This window comes from Mirounga leonina, unplaced genomic scaffold (assembly GCF_011800145.1).
Source record: "Mirounga leonina isolate KUSES-001 unplaced genomic scaffold, KU_Mleo_1.0 Mir_165, whole genome shotgun sequence".
In the NCBI taxonomy this organism is placed as follows: domain Eukaryota; kingdom Metazoa; phylum Chordata; class Mammalia; order Carnivora; family Phocidae; genus Mirounga; species Mirounga leonina.
Window position 1 is genome coordinate 19,540,353 of NW_023270415.1, and position 19,088 is coordinate 19,559,440.

The window sequence follows — 19,088 nt, forward strand, 5'->3', positions numbered from 1 at the left end:
TCCTTCGCCAGTAGGAACAAGTGGGTGGAATTTTCCAGAGGCTACCTGAAAGGATATGTGAAAGAAATTTCTAGTGAGGGCAGTAAATCTGGGATCACAGGTTTTGCCTCTAAGGACTTGTTCCAAAGAGTTTTTGTCCACATACTCTCAGTATCTTTTAATAATTGGTTTTCAGCGATGTCAGAACCTTGGTACGGCCTCACAGGAAGGTGCGTGATGCACACACAGGCCTCGTGTCTTAACTCGCCCTGTGATGGCTTTGAACCCAAACCTTGGAGATCTACACACATAAATTACGTTTCATCTTCATGCTTTGTTGTGAGGATAAAATCTCTTCCAGGAAACAATGGCCTGCGTTTATAAGTAACATACCTCCCGTTCACTCCTCCAGTGGGGGTTGTGAGCAGTAGCCAGGCAGGGTTCACTGAATCCGGGATTCACCAGCACCTAGCATTAGTCGGTGTCTTGTCTTCTGATGAGAACCCTGCCCAGGTGTGAGAAGGAAACAGTCTGTGGCAAGGCCTACCTGTTCTCATTATTTAAAAACATATTGATAAACATCAAACTAGCTACCATTGCTGTATTATGGTGTCAGACTTCTTTTTTTTTAATACATTGTAGAAATTAGTTTTAACATATATAAAGTTTTAGGAACTCAAAGGCCGCATATATGTGAAGCTTCTAACTTAAGAGGGGTCTATTCCCAAGATGCATTCCTTCATTGGTTATGTGGAAATTGAGACATATTTTCACATTTGACAGTATTACCAATGGTGCTTGAATCTTGAGTCAGCCCTCTCTTCCCTCTCTTCCCCTTCCCTGACAGGCACTTATATAATCCATCCTGTGACCATAATATAGGACCCGAAGTATGATTATAAGCATTTGTTAGGAAAATGAAATCCAGGAATTAAAATATAAAAACAACTGAAGAGGAATCTGTATTACTAGTGTGGTTCATTGAACAGTTTTTATTTCAGATGAAGATGAACATGTAAACAATTTAAAAAAAAAAAACTTTTTCAGGTTAACTATCGATTAGCAATTTTAGAAACCACTTTTGTTTGAACTTTGAAGGACTTTCTTAGCAATATTTTATTCTGTCGTAACCATGACATCAAAGGACAAATTGACAAATAGGCTTAACTTAAGGAATGCAGAATCTTATAAAAGTGGGGCACTCAAGGTAACCTGACTTAGGTAATCAAAGTCCTAATAGGGCAGATGATAAAGCTGCATCTTTATCCATTATGGGGTGAAAACATCAAGTAAGATGAGTAGATTTACTCTGGGGATTTCCATCTGTACCTTAGATTCTAGCTATGGGACAGAAAAAAAAAATACCATAATAAGCAAGTGTAGGTTTCAAATATACCCATTTATCTTTTGTTCAAAAATGACTTGAGAGATTCAATAACAAGATGAGTGGAAATACTTGAATTTTAAATCTCCAGAAAGAAACATTTCTGCTAGCTCATGATCTCAGGATCCTATACATTCCCAACAAAAAGTTCTAAAATTATGCTCTGTAGGACTCTGAAGCACATTAGTCTTAAAACACTACTTTTATATAAGGGTAGTGGTAGCAATAACAGAAATGACATTTAAAATGGCCATTAAATACAGCTGCAGTTATGATTATTTTTCTTTAACAGTTAAATTTTGATTATATCAATGCAACTGTTCCCATTTGTTTGAAATCTAATAAAATCATTAATGTATCAAAACAAACAAAAAAAGAAATACAAAAATATAAAATTGTTCTCTAATCTTTAGAAGAGAAAAAATAAAATTCTATTAAAATGGAGCTCTGGGAGAAAGACAAAATATATTCTACTCATGATAGGATATAAGGATAAATCTTAATACCCTGCCAAACTCACAAGAGCAGAGGGTAGAATGGTGGTTACCATAGGCAGGTAGGAGAAGAAAATGAGGAGATTTTGGTCAAGGGATACAAAGTTTCAATTATGCAAGAAGAATAAGTTCTGGGGATCTAATATACAACAGTGTGACTATAGGTGACCATACTGTTTTGTATACTTGGACATTTCCTAGGAGGGTAGATCTTAAGTGTTTTCACCACCGAAAAAAAAAGAAGAAAAAGAAAATGGTAACTGTGTGGGGTGATGGATATGTTTATCAACTTGACTGGATGAATATTTCATAATGTATGTGCATATATTTTATCAAATTATATACCTTGAACATATACATTTTTAATTGTCTATTAAACCTCAAAACTGCGGGGGGGGAAGAAAAGTAAAGCCAGAATTTCAAATTATGCTGAATTGTAATATAGGCAAATAAAGTTCCACAATTTATCCTAATTTTATTTTATTTTTTTTAAAGATTTTATTTATTTATTTGACAGAGAGATTGATAGCGAGAGAGGGAACACAAGCAGAGGGGAGTGGGAGAGGGAGAAGCAGGCTTCCTGCTGAGGAGGGAGCCCGATGCGGGGCTCGATCCCAGGATCCTGGGATCATGACCTGAGCCGAAGGCAGACACTTAATGACTGAGCCACCCAGGCGCCCCTCACAATTTATCCTAATTTTAAAAACCAGATAAATAATATAGGTATTTTCTCTTAAAATTATAAGAAATCAAATATTTTAAATATGATAGAAGTTCCATTCTTTCTCTTTCATTATCTTTTATAAAAATTCTTTACCATAGAGGTGGGTCAAATTTGCATATAAGTTTTGTAGATTTTTCTTTGCAATTGAAATGAACCTTAATAAATTAGTATATTAAATTATAGTGTAATTTTAAAATGTCCATTGTTTTCTTCAAGTTAGATTACTGTGAAAGAAGAATAAGGCAATAATTATGAGAGTGACTTACTGCAGTGATTTCTAGTTCTGACCTCCAGTTACCACGTGATATTGGCCTGACCAACCTTAATTATGGTATATAAAAAAACGAGAGCTTATATATGATTACCTTCCATCATTAAAATTGGGAAAGTCTCAGTAATCATAATACATTAAACATATCTTGGTAAAAATAATCTAGAAGAGTGGGGGTTTTTTTAATTTTTTTTTAATATAAGCTCTATGCCCAGTGAGGGCTTGAACTCACAACCCTAAGATCCAGCGTCACATGCTCTACTGACTGAGCCAGCCAGGCACCCCGATAAAAATAATCTAAATACATAATTATTAGTTAAATTTCATCAGTATTTGCCAAACCCAATTTTACTCTTTGAGCATCGTAGTAAAATTTAAGTATTTGTGTTACTAAATTTTATTTTATTTAGCTATTTAAAAGTGATAAATACAGAATCTACTATACAAATTGTTGAAGAGGGCATGATTCCCCAAAATTTATTTTAAATAAGCTGAAGTTATTGTTTTTCCTAAACCTGCAAAATTATATTTAAAGCAAAATAAAATGCCAGTCACTTTCTGGGATGTGTTCCTGAGGGCTTCAAGGTTAGTGATTTTATAACCACTGTAATAAATGTCATAAGCCAAAATTTCTATCCTCCAGAGGAGGGAAGAAATATGGGTATCTCTTCCTCTATATGAACCTGGAGCAGGAGAGCAGGTGGCTTGGAGAAAGTTGACAGGAGGAAGTGGCAATTTCTGCCTTTACGATGTTAATCTTAAACTGGTAGTAGGTCACCTAACATTGTCTGGAGGAATACAGAGGCTTGAGATTGAAATCCTGTTAAGCAGGAAGGTTTAAGGTAACAGCTGTTTTAAAGCATGACTCATGATTAGCAGGTGAAGGAAATGAAGGATGGCTCAGTGGAAGGGAATGGGATGAAAATACAGCGCTGAGATGTAAAACAGCATACTACGGGGGCAGTCACAGTAAAGAGTTTACTACTCTGGGCAGTGAAGTGCCAGAAGAATGTAAGGCCCTGACTGCTAGGTTAAGGATTTGGGACTCCCTCCCGGGGGCCCCAGGAAGCCAATGAAGGATTTTCAGCAAAAGAATAATCTGATTAAATTTTTAAAAAGATTGTATCTATTCAACTTTGGGAGAGCACGTAAGCGGTGGGGCAGGGGCAGAGGGAGAAGCAGACCCCGCTGAGCAGGGAGCCCGATTCGGGACTCCATCCCGGGACTCCGGGATCATGACCTGAGCTGAAGGCAGACGCTTAACTGGCTGAGTCACCCAGGTGCCCTAGATTTTTTTTTTTTTTTTTTTAAGATGACTGTCATGATCTGTGATAGGATGTGGATGGAGGTAGGGAGATAGCTTGGATTTCACAGTAGTACAGGAAGAGATGAGGAGGTCCCAAATTGAGGCATTGGCAGAGGGTGGAAGGGAAAGGGAAGATGTGAATGGTATGAAACGCAAGTAACAGAACTAGATGATCAGTGAGAAATAGAGGAAAGGGGGAGAGGGAGAGATTTTGATGATTCCTGCTGTCCAGCTTGGGAAGGTGGTGGGGAATGGGGCTGCCACAGGGAAAATATGCATTTCTGTTTGGGGGCATGGTGGAGAGGGATGTGTTGAGTTTAGATGTCCTTGGTGTCTTACATGGGGATGTCCTTTGACAGATTCATAGTCAGCAAGGACTAAAGGTATATATATGCATAACTGGGTATAATGTAAATGGGTATATACATACACACACACACATAGCAAAGAGGCTATGAAAAAAACAGGTGGGGTGATTCTTGAGTACAACGGGTATGTATGAGTACAGGGAGATTGGAGAAGGGGACCATGTCAGAAAAGGCTTCACAGAGATATATTTGAGCTGGTTTAAACATTACTAAGCATTTTCTGGGAATATACATCAGGTGTTAGGAACAGGGAAGAGAGATTCCAGGAAAAGGCACAGAGGTGTGAGAAAAGAATAATCAGCTGCCAACCATGGACACTGAGAAATGATCACCAGGGAACGCATATGGCATGTTAATATTCCCTGGTTCTCCACCGCCCCATCCTCTGTGAGCCCTGATTAAGAGGACAACCAAGGAGGAGTCTCAGAATAAAACACTGAAGGAAGGATCTCCTAGAAAGGTATGAAAATTACTGAAACAAAGCTCTATTCAGTGACATGAGTAAACAGGTCAAAGAGAAAACATTATATGGTAAAGCATCAAAGAATTGGGGAGACAGATGAAAATCATATGCCGGACACCCTTAAGTGTTGGTGTCATCAAAGAACCTGCGGAGCAAGGACAAAAGGCAGGCAGCAATGTAGAGAAAAGGGGCATAGAGAGGTAGTGTTGAAGAACTTTGGGCAGCTGGGAAAGGTACCCAAGCTATGCAGTTAAATCCCCCCAAAACAAAACAGAAATGAAGTAATTTGGTGAAAGAGTCCAGGCTGAAAAATCTAAAATGCAGAAATGCAGATTCAAACCTGGTGGCTATGGTAATTAAGGTCCTAACTCACACACAGATGTTTCATATTCATACACATTTTTAGCATAGCAAATACACTCTCATGTGCCTAAGTGCTCATTAGCCATCCCCGTGATCGCCTCTGCGCTAACCTCAGCAATGAAAAACCATGTCAGAGAAAAACACACCTTAATGGGCTTGACTGGAAAGGAATGAAGGATGTGGAATATTTTGCCTGGCAGTTGATTCTTAAGCCTAGGCTGAAAGATATATACTGAGGACTTTCAGAGAATGTACTGAAAGTTGCAATTAAAGATAATGGGACTTTCATGGCTAATTCCCTGTGCAGTGCTGAAAATGTGCCCCTTAAACTCGATTGCTTTTTTGCCTTAAGATATATGGAGTTTGTGGAGTATTCAATTTGGCTGTGCTTCTGCTGCCAGGATCTCGCTCCAGCTGTTACCCATCACTTCTGCATTCTGTTCGGTTGTTTTGCAGTGTCCCTCTCTGCCTGCCATCTCTCTGCCTTCTTTTCAAATGCTCATTAACCCCTTGGCTTTCAGCTCTCTCAGACTGTGACACCTAGGAACCCAGAACGGTCGTGGGAAAATTTCATCAGTACTGTCTGTTTGACCAGAGTCAAACAATAATCTTGAAAGCATCAATAGACATCCAGAGGTTATTTCTATAAAATCTACTGGACACTTGGCTGAGCGATTACAGGCTTTTTGATTGCAACTATTGTTAGACTGTCACTCACATTTTCTTATAGGGAGAATGTAAATATTTAATATTTTATTAGACGTGTGTGTATCAGATGAGTGAATTCTTTATTGCTGAAAACAAATACCTGTTTGTCCTTTTTTCACGTGAACATATTTACGTGTTTCATTTGAAAAAGTGCCTTCTCTGTTCCAGGGGAGCAAGGACATAGGCATTAGGTTTTAGAAACCCCTGTAGACTTGGCAATTTTCTCAAGCTTTCCATTTGTCACAAACACTTGGCTAAGGGTGACCAAGGTGGGAAAGATCAATAGGACAACAGCAGGCCTTTCCATATTAATTTTGCAGAGACTGTGTGTGTCTGGGGACTGAGCAGTATTTAACGTACTGCATTAGCCCTCAGGTGTACAATTCTTCCTCGGTCTAAGGTAATAAAAGGGAGCGGGGAAAAGAAACAACATTAAACAATTAGTTTCTTCATTCAGGTGCTTCATTCCAGTTGTCAATAGACTTTCCACATTGGCGCTCTGTGCTCAGTACTTAAAAGTAATTAGAAGCCAGAATAAATGAGGTCACTGCGGGAATGAACATGCTTCACACAGAACAGTGCGTTTTATATAGAAAAATGCAAATCTGTAGTAGAGAAGGCACGCAGTCTCCCTTCAGTTTCTTTTTCCTACTTGATTGCTGTACAATCGATATCTTTACTTAGCATGATTCAAATCTAAATCCTTTTTAATCATGAATGTATTTTCGTATGATGGGATGTACACTCATAGTGAAGTGGTTTGGGCTGGCTGAATTAATCTCTACCAAAACAATGCATTTAAAGTATAAATGCTGAGACTGAGATTGTGATTGTTGAATTATGGATGTGGGGAGCTGGAATTTTCTAAATGCAGTAATCCACATGATGTGATTTTGGTATGATGGAAAGAGCCCTGGCTTTTGAATCAGAAAACTGGTTTTGAATCCTGTTACTTTCTCGCTGTGTGACCGTGATTACATCACCTGGTCTCTCTGAGACTTTTTAAATTAAAAAAAAATTTTTTTTTAATTTTATTTATTTGACAGAGAGAGAGATAGCGAGAGCAGGAACACCAGCAGGGGGAGTGGGAGAGGGAGAAGCAGACTTCCCGCTGAGCAGAGAGCCCGATGTGGGGCTCGATCCCAGGACCCTGGGATCATGACCTGAGCCGAAGGCAGACGCATAACGACTGAGCCACCACCCAGGCGCCCCTCTCTTGGAGACTTTATTGATGAAGTGGAAATAATGATTTCTTTCTGATGGCATAAGGAATAAATGAGCAATATATGTGAAAGCATATACTGCAAGATCTGGCAATAGTGAACACTGATTACTCTGTGTTTCTAATAGTGAATCCAAATTCTCATTACAGAGTTAGAAATATGAAATGCATCTGTTTAAAATAATTAGATCATACCTACCAAAATAAAGGAGTTCTTGTAAGAACTATTTAAAAAATCACAGTAGTTTCAAAGTAGATCTTAGATATTCTCACCACAAAAAAGAAGTGGTTAGTTTTGTGATGTGATGCAAGTGTTAGCAAACCCTACTGTGGTAATCATTTTGAACATATAAGTGTATCAAATGAACCTGTTATACACCTTGCAGAATCTTATATGTCAATTATATCTCAACAAAGCTAGAAAAAAAGTCACAGTAATGAGTCACCACATGAAAGAGGAGTATGAAAAATACAAGAGCTAACTTCTCTGATCTGTAAGAAATAGAATACACAAAACACTGGGCCCTATTAGATAATGCTTATTTTTAGAATCCTCCTTAGGTAGCTTGTAGAAAATCATTCAAGAGCAGTAGAACAGGATCCCCTTGAATTCAAGGACAGGAAGTTTTCTTTCCTGGTGTCAAAACCCAAGAATATGTATTAGAATAGAGACAGATATTTAGGACTTGAGAAGAATCAGGTGCTAGCACTTGTTTCTTCATTCATTCACTGAAGGGAACAGGAACCATGGAGCACCACTCTGTGGCATGTACCGTGCTATGCCAAACCAGGGAGGTGAGAGAGTGTTTGGTGTCACTGCCCTTACAGTCTGAGGTCTTGGGCGCCTGGGTGGCTCAGTCAGTTAAGTGTCTGCCTTCGGCTCAGGTCATGATCCCAGGGTCCTGGGATCGAGCCCCACATCGGGCTCCCTGTGCAGCGAGGTGTCTGTTTCTCTGTCTCTCTCTCTCTCTCTCAAATAAATAAAATCTAAAAAAAAAAGAAAAAAAAAGGTCTTGACAAAAGAACCATCTTGGAAACCAGACAGCCATACTATGGAGCACAGGTTCTCTTTAGTGATGACAATTGGAGAAAGATGGTCAGAGGATTGGCTTTCTATATGAAATGACTCAAGGAATAGATTTCTAAGTTTCAAAGTACAATAGAGAGAAAGAATATATAACATGTCATGTTCACAGTGTGAAAGAACTGATTCTGTTAGGGTTTCAAATGTTTTCTTCTGAACCCAGAAAATATTGATAAATGATAACTGGACAGTTTTGATGAGAGTACTTAATAATTAATGAATTCGGGACACCTGGGTGGCTCAGTCAGTTAAACGTCTGCCTTCAGCTCAGGTCATGATCCCAGGGTCCTGAGATCGATTCCTGCATCAGGCTCCTTGCTCAGTGGGGAGTCTGCTTCTCCCTCTGCCTGCCGCTCCCCCTGCTTGTGCGCTCTCTTTCTCTGCCTCTGACAAATAAATAAAATCTTTTTAAAAAATTTAAAAAACAATTAAGAATAATGAGTCGCATATACTATGTTATATATTTTCTAAGTACTACCAAAACTCATCCAGAGTTGTTAATCAAAAGACATGGTACAAGCAGTGGTTAAACCCAGAGAAAGGAAAGTGAAAGCCATTGCTCATGAAAGAAAAGCCATATGCTATTTATAAGCCATAAGGGAATCTGTGATTGTTTTTACTAATACTTATTGTCCCTATATAGCATTTATTACTTCATCAGGTTTATTTGAGCAGTGAACACTTCTTGAACAAATACATACAATGCATTGAACAAATGCAGAGTATAAAGAAATGACTCTTACCTTTGAGGAGTATACATGTAATACGTTGCCACACATTAAGAATTCATGTAATTTTTTTTCAGTAAGTGTATATGGAACGCTTATGGAGTCCTGGAAGGTATGTCGGGTCTAGGAAGGCAACTGTTGGTTCAGATACCAGTCCAGCCTACCAATGGTGCTAGTGGTAGTAATATTAACGAACATTGCTGATATCTGTTAAGAATATACTACATGCTATACCCTGTGTTAAGTACTAGATATGGATTATTTCATGTAATCCTGGAAACAACACTCTGAGGTGCATATATCATGAAACTCAGAGATGAGGAAACAGTTTCAGGAGCTTAAGTAACTTGCCCAAGTTCACACACTTTTAGCAAATCCAAGCTCCAACTCGGGAAGTTTACCTGCAATGCCTGTGTTCTTTAGTCCTACACCTTTCACACAAGTATGCTACGGCATGATAAGAGGTGTGACGTGTGACGCAAACCAAGCATTCTGAGATCATGTCCGTGAGGGAGCAGCACGTGAGAACAAGAGGTGATTTCAGAGAACTGTACACAGTAGAGTGGAAGAATGAAGGAGGAAAACCAGGCACCATATTGTGAACATTTTGTATTGCATGTTAAGAAGTGGGAAGCCATGTGAATGTTTGCATTTTCATCTGCATTTTTTCCAAGATTTTATTTATTTATTTAGTTAGTTATTTAGCGAGAGAGGGAGAGAGAGAGAGAGCAGGCGAGTGGGGGGAGGGCAAAGAAAGAGGGGGAGAGAGAGAATTTCAAGCAGACTCCAAGCTGAGGGCAGAGCCCAATGCAGGGCTCGATTTCGGGACCCTAAGATCATGACCTGAGCTGAAATCAGGAATCTGACGCTGAGGGGCACCTGGGTGGCTCAGTCGTTAAGCGTCTGCCTTCAGCTCAGGTCATAATCCCAGGGTCCTGGAATTGAGCCCTGCATCGGACTCCTTGCTCAGCAGGAAGCCTGCTTCTCCCTCTCCCACTCCCCCTGCTTGTGTTCCCTCTCTCACTGTCTCTCTCTCTCTGTCAAATAAATAAAATCTTAAAAAAAAAAAGTCTGACGCTGAGCCACCTGGGAGCCCCTTTCATCTGCATTTTTAGGTGATCACCTTTGTGATGGTGTGATAACAGTCGGAAGAGGCAAGACTAGGAGAGTCAGAGTGAGGTTGTACCAAAAGAGATATTAGCGGTGCACCTACAGAGGAGAGATTTATGACATAGTAAGAAATAGGAAATTAAATTAGCATGAATGGTACTAGACTTAGGTATGTTAACATGGGGAACTGCACAATATATTCATCTGTTATAATGGATGAGTTTAGTTTGACAGCCTGGGGGCTTATAACATTTCTTAGTCTGGAGGTGAAACAGTGGGTAAATCATAAACAACTAGACACAGATTTTAGGAAAGCAGTGATTTTAATCTTGACCACACTCACTCTGGGAAGGTTTTGTAAAAATGGGAACATTGAAGATACTAAAAATATCATTTCACAAGAAAACTTTAAGGAATTAGATAATTTCTCCATCTTATTTCTTCTAAGTACTTTCTTATGAGGGCCACTATCAATGGAGAATCTGTAACTCAGTTATTTTCCCACAGCTGCTTGTTTTATTATAGCTGAATAAGGCAGGAGCATGAGGAAAGCACAAAGAAGTAAAGACAGTTGGAAACTGAGCAGAATCATTTATATTTTTCCAACAAGGAGAAATGTATCTTTAGTTCAAAGATTGTTGAAACTAATCTGCTTTAGGCTACTCAGGACAGAAGTTCAGATGATGCCGTGGAGTGCATAAAATCAGGCGATCACCAGAGCCTTCCATCTGTCATAAAAAGCTTCTGTGAGTGTGCAAAGAGCAGTAGTAGCTGCTTTGTTTCAGTTTACTCCACCTGCTTCGTTCTTTGGAGATTGAAATAGTCATTATTTCTCTGCAAAACTCGAATGCAGCCCAGGTAATCAGCTTAGTAGAGTATCTCGGAGAACCACAGCTGATTAGAGTCCTAATAACTTGTTTGTGACAGTCACTTGCACAAGTATAATGGGTCTGGCTTTTAATTAAAGGAGAAAAAAGAAGACTCCTATAGAAAAGGGGGAAATTATTTCATGTTTTAAAAATGTCAACCTGTAAGGCTCTAAATGCACACACCTGTAACCATAATGAGACTATAATTCATGTGAAGAATATGATCAAAATAATAGGTTCCTCAGGATATTCTTCTATAGAGACTCTGAGGGATGCATTTGCCCTAAGGGAATGTTCTCCCTCTTGTTTTCATGACTAACAGCAGCATCAGAGTTATAAAGGATGGTGAAAATGAGGCAGTACACTTGGAAGTCCAGAGGTAATAAAACAAAATCAGACTCCAATTATTATGTAGAATTCTGCATCGGGACAAAACTCACTGATTTCAGAATTGTGAAATATTTGCTTCACTTTATATTTATCTCGTACAAAATCAAATTAACCTTCACATTGATGCAAATGATTCAGGTGAGTTTCAATAGTTAAGCAGTTTATATAGATGGTTAAGGGGTCATGTCTAATGCCTCCATTTGCAGAACTGGTCAAAACTGTTGTTTGACATATGGTCCCTTAAACTCAGGAGACCCCCACGCATGCTTTTAGATGTGGGTATCTGCTTCCCATATATCCTATTTTTCTAAAAAGAAATTATACTGCAGGAGCACAGAAAAAGAGAATATATTTCTTCAAGTGCCTCAATTCTACTATTTTGCACAAAGTAGTTAAAATAGCTCCTCAAGAAGCCTTTGAAGTCTTAGCGTGTATCCCTAAATCCAGTGACTCCAATGAGTTTTGGAGGATAGTTTTCTGTTGTAATTAAATATGTAGCATTATTGAGGAGTACAATAGAAATTTTCAAAGTAATGTTTAGCCTCAATTTTACAACTGTGGGGAAATAAAAAACAAACTACCCCTTGCTAAAGATTGCATTTTCTATTTTAATGTTGCTCACTTAATCATCTACATCGTGTTAGTTTTTTTTTCTTTTTTAAATTTAATTTTATTATGTTATGTTAGTCACCATACATCATGTTAGTTTATAGCAAATTGTTGTGGCTGCAAATTCAGAGCTTTTCATCACACTAATGTTTCATGTGTTTTATTTGTGTCAGAATCTGAATGACCCTTCTCCATTATTAATAGGAAAGTGTGGGATCACCCCCAAGAGAGAACAATGTAATGATTAGCTACTAAGGAAAACAGCAGAGTCCTGACTGTGAGCTAAGAGTCAGCAAATAAATCCACTGTCGGAAAGCAGAGCTCAAAGCCGTAAACCTCACATGGTTCTGGTTTCCCACATCAGTTTCCCTGCGAGTTTCTGCGTCACCCTTGTGGCCCAAAAGGGGTGATGTGATGCATGTCCCCAGTGGTTCAATTTAATGCATTTCAAGACGCTTGGGAAATTCGCGTCCTCATTCAGTACAATTTGAATCAACATTAAATGAAGCATTAGAGCTCTGGAGGTTTTAAAAGGTAATTGGGAATTTAAAAAAACAAAAAAATTTTTTTTAAAAAAAGGTAATTGGGACTAAAATTGATGTTTTTGTCTGGAATCATGGTACATGACCAGATATGTAGAAGATCCTTGGGTGTTGAGGATCTTTAATGTAATTTATTATAGAAATATCATGAATCATCTTAAAGAGAAGAATTAACATTTTTTTTAAAAAAGGACTAATGTACTTGCTTCCAGATTTGAAGTCTTACAAAGTGAACTAAATATAGTGTAATAGACATGAGTTAATAAATGGTCAAAATACAATATGTCTCATTTAAAGTAATTTAGGAAAATAAGGTTTGTCTCTCCAATGAGACTTAGTTGAGGGCGAGGTTCGGACGCTGATCGTTTTGTACCCCTGCCATCTGGAAATTAGACTGGCCGACAGGAGGCTGTTTCACATGCTTTCCCTGACCTTTCACTCTACAGTTTGACACATAAAATTGAAACCTGAAGTCTAGGATCAGTTGGGACAAACATACGAAATAAAAATCACAAAGCATATTAGCAAGTACCAAATTATAGTCAGATGGACTCTACTTCTACCAAACCCCAATGTATAAAAGAGATATTAGTGGAAGTTTATCATTAACTTCATGAACTTATCATAATCATATAGCATCATTATTTTATAAAATTATAAAATTTTATAAAAATTAACCACAAGGTCATTTTAATGAACATCTTTTTTTTTTTTAATAAAAAGTAGAAAGAGCTTCTGTAAACAGTTAAAATGCAGTGAGGATTGGGAAATGGGATTCATGAAAGCTCACATTCCTCTGATTTTCCAAGTAATGTGTTGCCCATAATGAGCGCATGTAGGCGGACTTACAGTGGGAGCTCAGGAGCAAAGAAGGGTGGGAACAGCATCACCGCAGGCATGGCTAAGTGATCACACATGCCACTTCGGATAATTCTTATGGCACTTTATGCGGCCAGTATGCCAGCTTTTGTCATTGCGCAGATGAGAATATGGAGGCCGAGAGAGTAGAAGTAACCTGGCCGAAGTCCTACAAGACGTCCTCAAATCCCAGTGCCTCTGGTTGGGACACCCATGTTGTCAACTGCTATTCTACATTCAGAAAGGTTTTGTGATATGTTGAAAGACACTTCAGAAGTGGACAGACATTCCTTATTTGGGGAGAGGTTTATGCAGTGGTACCAAGATGTTGACCACAAGCAGAAAGAAGTTCTGGGGAGGGTGAAGTAGCTGGGGTGCTGGGTAGATGGAGTGGAGCATGGGAGAGCAGTTGGTAGAAATCCTTAAGCATCAGGATGAAGACTTTGCTTTTGCAAATGTTGCCTGGAAAGCAACTGAAGATGCTTTGAATACAGTATTGATAGCATATTAAGGATACATACTTAGTAAATTATTTTGATAATTTGCCTAACAAATTATTATTTTACATCACATAATGTAAATGTTGAAAATTTTTTCACATCAACCCAGGAAATAAATAAAAGACTCACTTTGTCCTAAACTCTGACCCTCAAGGCCATGCAAGTTGGGGCCCAGACTACTTCTCTAACCTCATCTCCTTCTCCTCTCTGTGTGCCCCTGCACATTGAGCTCCACACTTGCTCTTAAGCAGACAGAACATGCATTAACCTCAGGGCCTTTGCACTTGCTGTCCCTGAAGTAGTCTTCCCAATAACAGCATCTCCCTTTGCCATGGCACCCTGTTCACTTTCTAGTTCCTTAAAAATTTCACATTTCTGGATAACTTATCACCACCTGGTATCATGTATTTGCTTCTTATTTCTTCTTCCTCCCCCTGAAATTTGATCTCCAGAAGGGATGGGATTTTTTTTCTGTTTGCTGTTGTATCCCCAGCACACTGGAGTGGATAAAGACTTGGGGATCTGAAGTTAAGTGCCCTTTTCAAGAAAAAGAATAGAAAAATTACCAAAAAAAAAATAGAAATGAAACTTAATATTTATTTATTTGGAATGCAAAAAATATTACAAAGTTTAAAATGCTAGCAAGTACCACAAGCATTATAAAATCTGAAAGACAAAAGACTGTTTATTACTTTATTGCCTGACCCACCTCTATACTTTTTTCCTCCACAGTTTTTGGTAACATACTCTTTGATTGCCTCTTCAAATTATAATAATTTTGTGATATAATCTTCTATAAAGAGAATAGGACAATAATTCTGTTTTTGTCTCTAGCATGGCTGATCAAATTTTTAAAGAAAAATTATTGATTAGAAAAGCCTTTTAATTTCAACATTATTGCTAAATCTCTTATAAATTTTTAAATTGTTGTCAAATATGAGAACCCCTATAAGATTCTGTAGCATATGAACCATAATGTTTGAAAGAATATCGCACAGACTAGCTTCTGGTGCTATACATTTCTAGGCTGGTTTTTCCTCCACCACATACAGTCCTGGGTGCCTCAGGATATGAACACTGCATTACAACCTTGGGCCCTGCACCCCTCCTTTTCAATATTAGGTGAGTGAGTTTGCACAGTGGGCAGTACAAATACTCTGGAGTCCATTTCTACACCGGGAGACATTAAAAATAACCTAACTATAGGGTGCCTGGGTGGCTCGGTTGGTTAAGCAACTGCCTTCGGCTCAGGTCATGATCCTGTAGTCCCGGGATCGAGTCCCACATCGGGCTCCCTGCTCAGCGGGGGGTCTGCTTCTCCCTCTGACCCTCTTCCCTCTCATGTGCTCTCTCTCATTCTCTCTCTCTCTCAAATAAATAAAATCTTAAAAAAAAAAAAGATCATAAAAATAACCTAACTATAAATGGAAGTGACTGTAAATCATATACATAGGTTCCAGTCAACCTAGCCTAAGTGCACCATAATTCTACATCCTTTAGCTCAGTTTCAGAAATAATCATGGCCATTTGAGCACTCCAGAACACGACAGAGGGAAGTTGGGATAGACATGGTCAAGACAGCAGTCATAATTATTTGCAGTTAAAACATTTTGCTTTCGCAAATTTATAAAAGCATGTGGCTATGTGAACAATTTGCTAGGGATCCATACAAGTGAGGGACGCTGGCTATCAACCTTTTCTAGCTTGATAGCAAATCCACTTCTTACAGCATCTAATGGGACTTGTAGGTACAAAGTAGACACTCAAAAAATATTTGTTGAGTGAGTGAATGAATGAATAAAAGTTACTTCTTTGTGACTCTTCCATAGCAATGTTAAATCAAAGTGCCTTTCAAATTAAATTGGACCCATTAACCACAGGTTACATTTATCATATTAAAACTGCTAAATCTCTGATGTGATATGGGATCTATTCTTAATACAAAATATGTCAAGAAGATTTATTCATCATAAGCACAGATATATTGGCCCTTTCCTTTTTCTTTCTGTGGGTAAATTCACAATTTCTGCATAATTTTATAGCCCTGTCAAGTACATTTTCTCAGGAGTATGCCCTAAGCAGAGCTATTACTTGGAATGTCTTACTACTCGAATTATGGAAAAACTTTCTTCAGTGTATATGTTATATACACGGTTATGCCTTTTTATGAAGGACAAAGTCTACCCTGTGACCTTTATTTTTTTATTTGTGACTCCCAGGGGAAGAGTTGTCTAAATTTTAAAAATGACACTGCAGCTAGAAGGAGCTAAAAACCAAGGCCCATATTTTCCAGGATGGGGCAAAATATAGATTTCTTTAAATTTTAATTTAACTGTCTAATACGAAAACAGAGATAGTGCTAACAAGGAAATTGGTGGGTCAGATAAGAACTCTTGTACTGAATAGATTTGCCTAGGATTCCCAGCCTTCCTAATACTCCTTCATTCTTTTGTCCAGAGTTAGCAGAGCTGTCTCACTGGTAATCACTAAAGTACCTATAAAACCAAATGATCTCTTGTAAAACCTGATTCTGAGTATCCATTTATGCACTATTGAAAAACCATGTGCCACTCTCTGGATCTGGAATCTTTCAGAGAATGCTAGGATCAGAATGCTTCTTGCAAACGCTAAATATTTCCACTTGACATTCTGATTAATATAAGCTGAGAGAAGAGAAGAAGCTAGGAAGCAAATAGTGATATATTAACAGCAAAGTTTTGTATTAGTGCTGAGCTTTCTTCCACATGCTTAATTCATGAGGATGGGATCCTGTGATGCTGTGAGGGAAAAGGTAGGCCTCTGTTGGACAAGTAAACTATGAATCAAACACAGGCAGTTATTTCCCACATTGACCTTGTTATATCTTTTTAAATACACTTTTTTTTTTAAGATTTTATTTATTTATTTGAGAGAGAGAAAGTGGAGTGAGAGAGAGCAAGCACAAACGAGGTGGAGGGTCAGGCAGAGGAAGAGGGAGAAGCAGGCTCCCTGCCAGGGTCCTGGGATCATGACCTGAGCCGAAGGCAGATGCCCAACTGACTGAGCCACCCAGGCACCCCTAAATGTTTCACTTTTTAAAAATTTCAAATTAATCTTGGGACCTAATTGGAACATACACAGTGGTTAGTATGGTCAGGCAGATATAGGTAGACAAAGCCATCTGTTTTGGAAATAGTAGTGAAAGAAAGCATATACATCCATTTTAAGGTAGATTTTTCTGTTAGGTGATGCATGTGTGATTGGTTTAAAAAATTACACTTTGAGGTACATTCTCAGAGAGCATGGTACTGGCCAGGCTGATTGATCGGGAGATTACAGTAAAATCTTTTAAAGTCTCTGGCAGATAATTTGCTACTGTACTGTTGTTTATTACAGCTCAAAGTAGGGAGAAATAAATCCATTTAAAAAGATTTTAAAAATGGATAAAAATTATAGGCTGCTTGTTAAAAATTCTTCACAACAAGTAAGTGTTATAAGCAAAGGAGGGCAAGTCATGTTTTATCTAGAAGAACAGACATATTTCAGTTTGATTAGAAAAAAAGATTTTTTTTCTGAGTGTCATTCAGCTAGTGTAATGAGTGTTATTGATTAAAGTGTTAGAATCAATAAGGACCTAAAATTGGAGTAGAGGCCGTAAGGAGGAAAAAAAGGTTATGATCTGTCAAGGAAGCTGACAATTAAATGCTTTGTGAAAAATTGATTTTTTAAGCGTGAACTGTCAACTGTACTCCTTGGCTTTCTAGGGCATGCAGGAGCATGTAAAACGACAAGTATCTGTTGTTATCAGACTCCTACACTAAATATTTGTAAATATCACATACTACCAAAAGCTAACTGTAACACTTCAGCCCATCAGACTATGTATTACTAATGCTTTGTAAAGAGTTCTGTGTCATGTTAATGCTTGTCAGGTCATTGAACAGCCAATGAAACTTAACAGGTTTCTCCTTAGAATCCGATGATGCATAATAATACAATTACACGTCAGGTTCTTTCTAAAATTTCAGCCGTAACGTTTAAAGCCCCTTACTCCTCTTTTTCTTAATTCATCAGTATCAAAATCTAGCAGACATGTTGGACTTCTGTAGTACTGCCTCCCAACCAGGGATAAGTGAGTTAGATATTCCTCACATAGAAGCAATTGCCTTGTAGACCTTTCATTTGCAAGGAAAAACTGAACAGACCTAGATACATACGTGTGTAAAAAACTACCAAACTACAGGGAGGTAAATGCAAAAATAGAAAAAAAATTTTTCAGAATAAATACCCATAAATTGAAAAGCAAAGTAAAACAAAGTCTGCTCATACAAATTTTACACAAAACATCTAAAAGTAATGAACATTTTAGTGAAATGTTTGCAAAAGGTACCCCTAAAAAGCAATTCAGAGACCAGCACCTGAAAATGTTAACAAATAAGTAGGCTCTAAGAGCTGCCAAAGAGAAAAATGTTGAAGGACGTAAAAGAAATGCCTTAAAAGGGAAGGCAAAGGATAAAGGCACACCAATCACTGAATTCAGGGGCTGAATTCTGAATTTTTTCAGGGTTGCTCTGGGCATCACTTTCCTGTATAACTAATTAAAAGCTCCTTTTGAAATTTTTACAGTCTTTTAGATTGGGTCCAAGAAACATACTTTTTAAAATATCCGTTCTGATCATAGTGAATATTAATTTCACTATTTATTTTTCTAAGCTATTGGGCATAAATTAGTATAAATCTATTAACTATCATGTAGACATGTATGAAAAATATTAGGAAGTCTTTTCTTTTAAATTACATGAAATACCAGTAAAGAATAATATCTGATAATAGATTTTATTATAATTCTGTTTATTTAATTGTATGTATATAAACATAGTTCATTATGAGTTTTAGGACCCCACTCATGTAGTTCTATAAACTATTTTTAAACAGATGTTCTAGGGACGCCTGGGTGGCTCAGTTGGTTGAGCATCTGACTCTTAATCTCAGCTCAGGTCTTGATCGCAGGATCATGAGTTCAAGCCCCACACTGGGCTCCGTGCTGGGTGTGGAGCCTACTAAAAACAAACAAAACAAAAAACAGGTGTTCTATGTAGAAAAATCAATGGTTCATTGTCTGGCTGCTTCCATTTTG

General features: G+C 38.0%; 1 protein-coding gene across 6 annotated transcripts in view; it reads left to right on the plus strand.

Moving 5' to 3' along the window:
- PREX2 (phosphatidylinositol-3,4,5-trisphosphate dependent Rac exchange factor 2) overlaps positions 1–19,088 on the plus strand; it is a 285,788-nt gene that overhangs the window by 252,848 nt on the left and 13,852 nt on the right. The window lies entirely within an intron of this gene.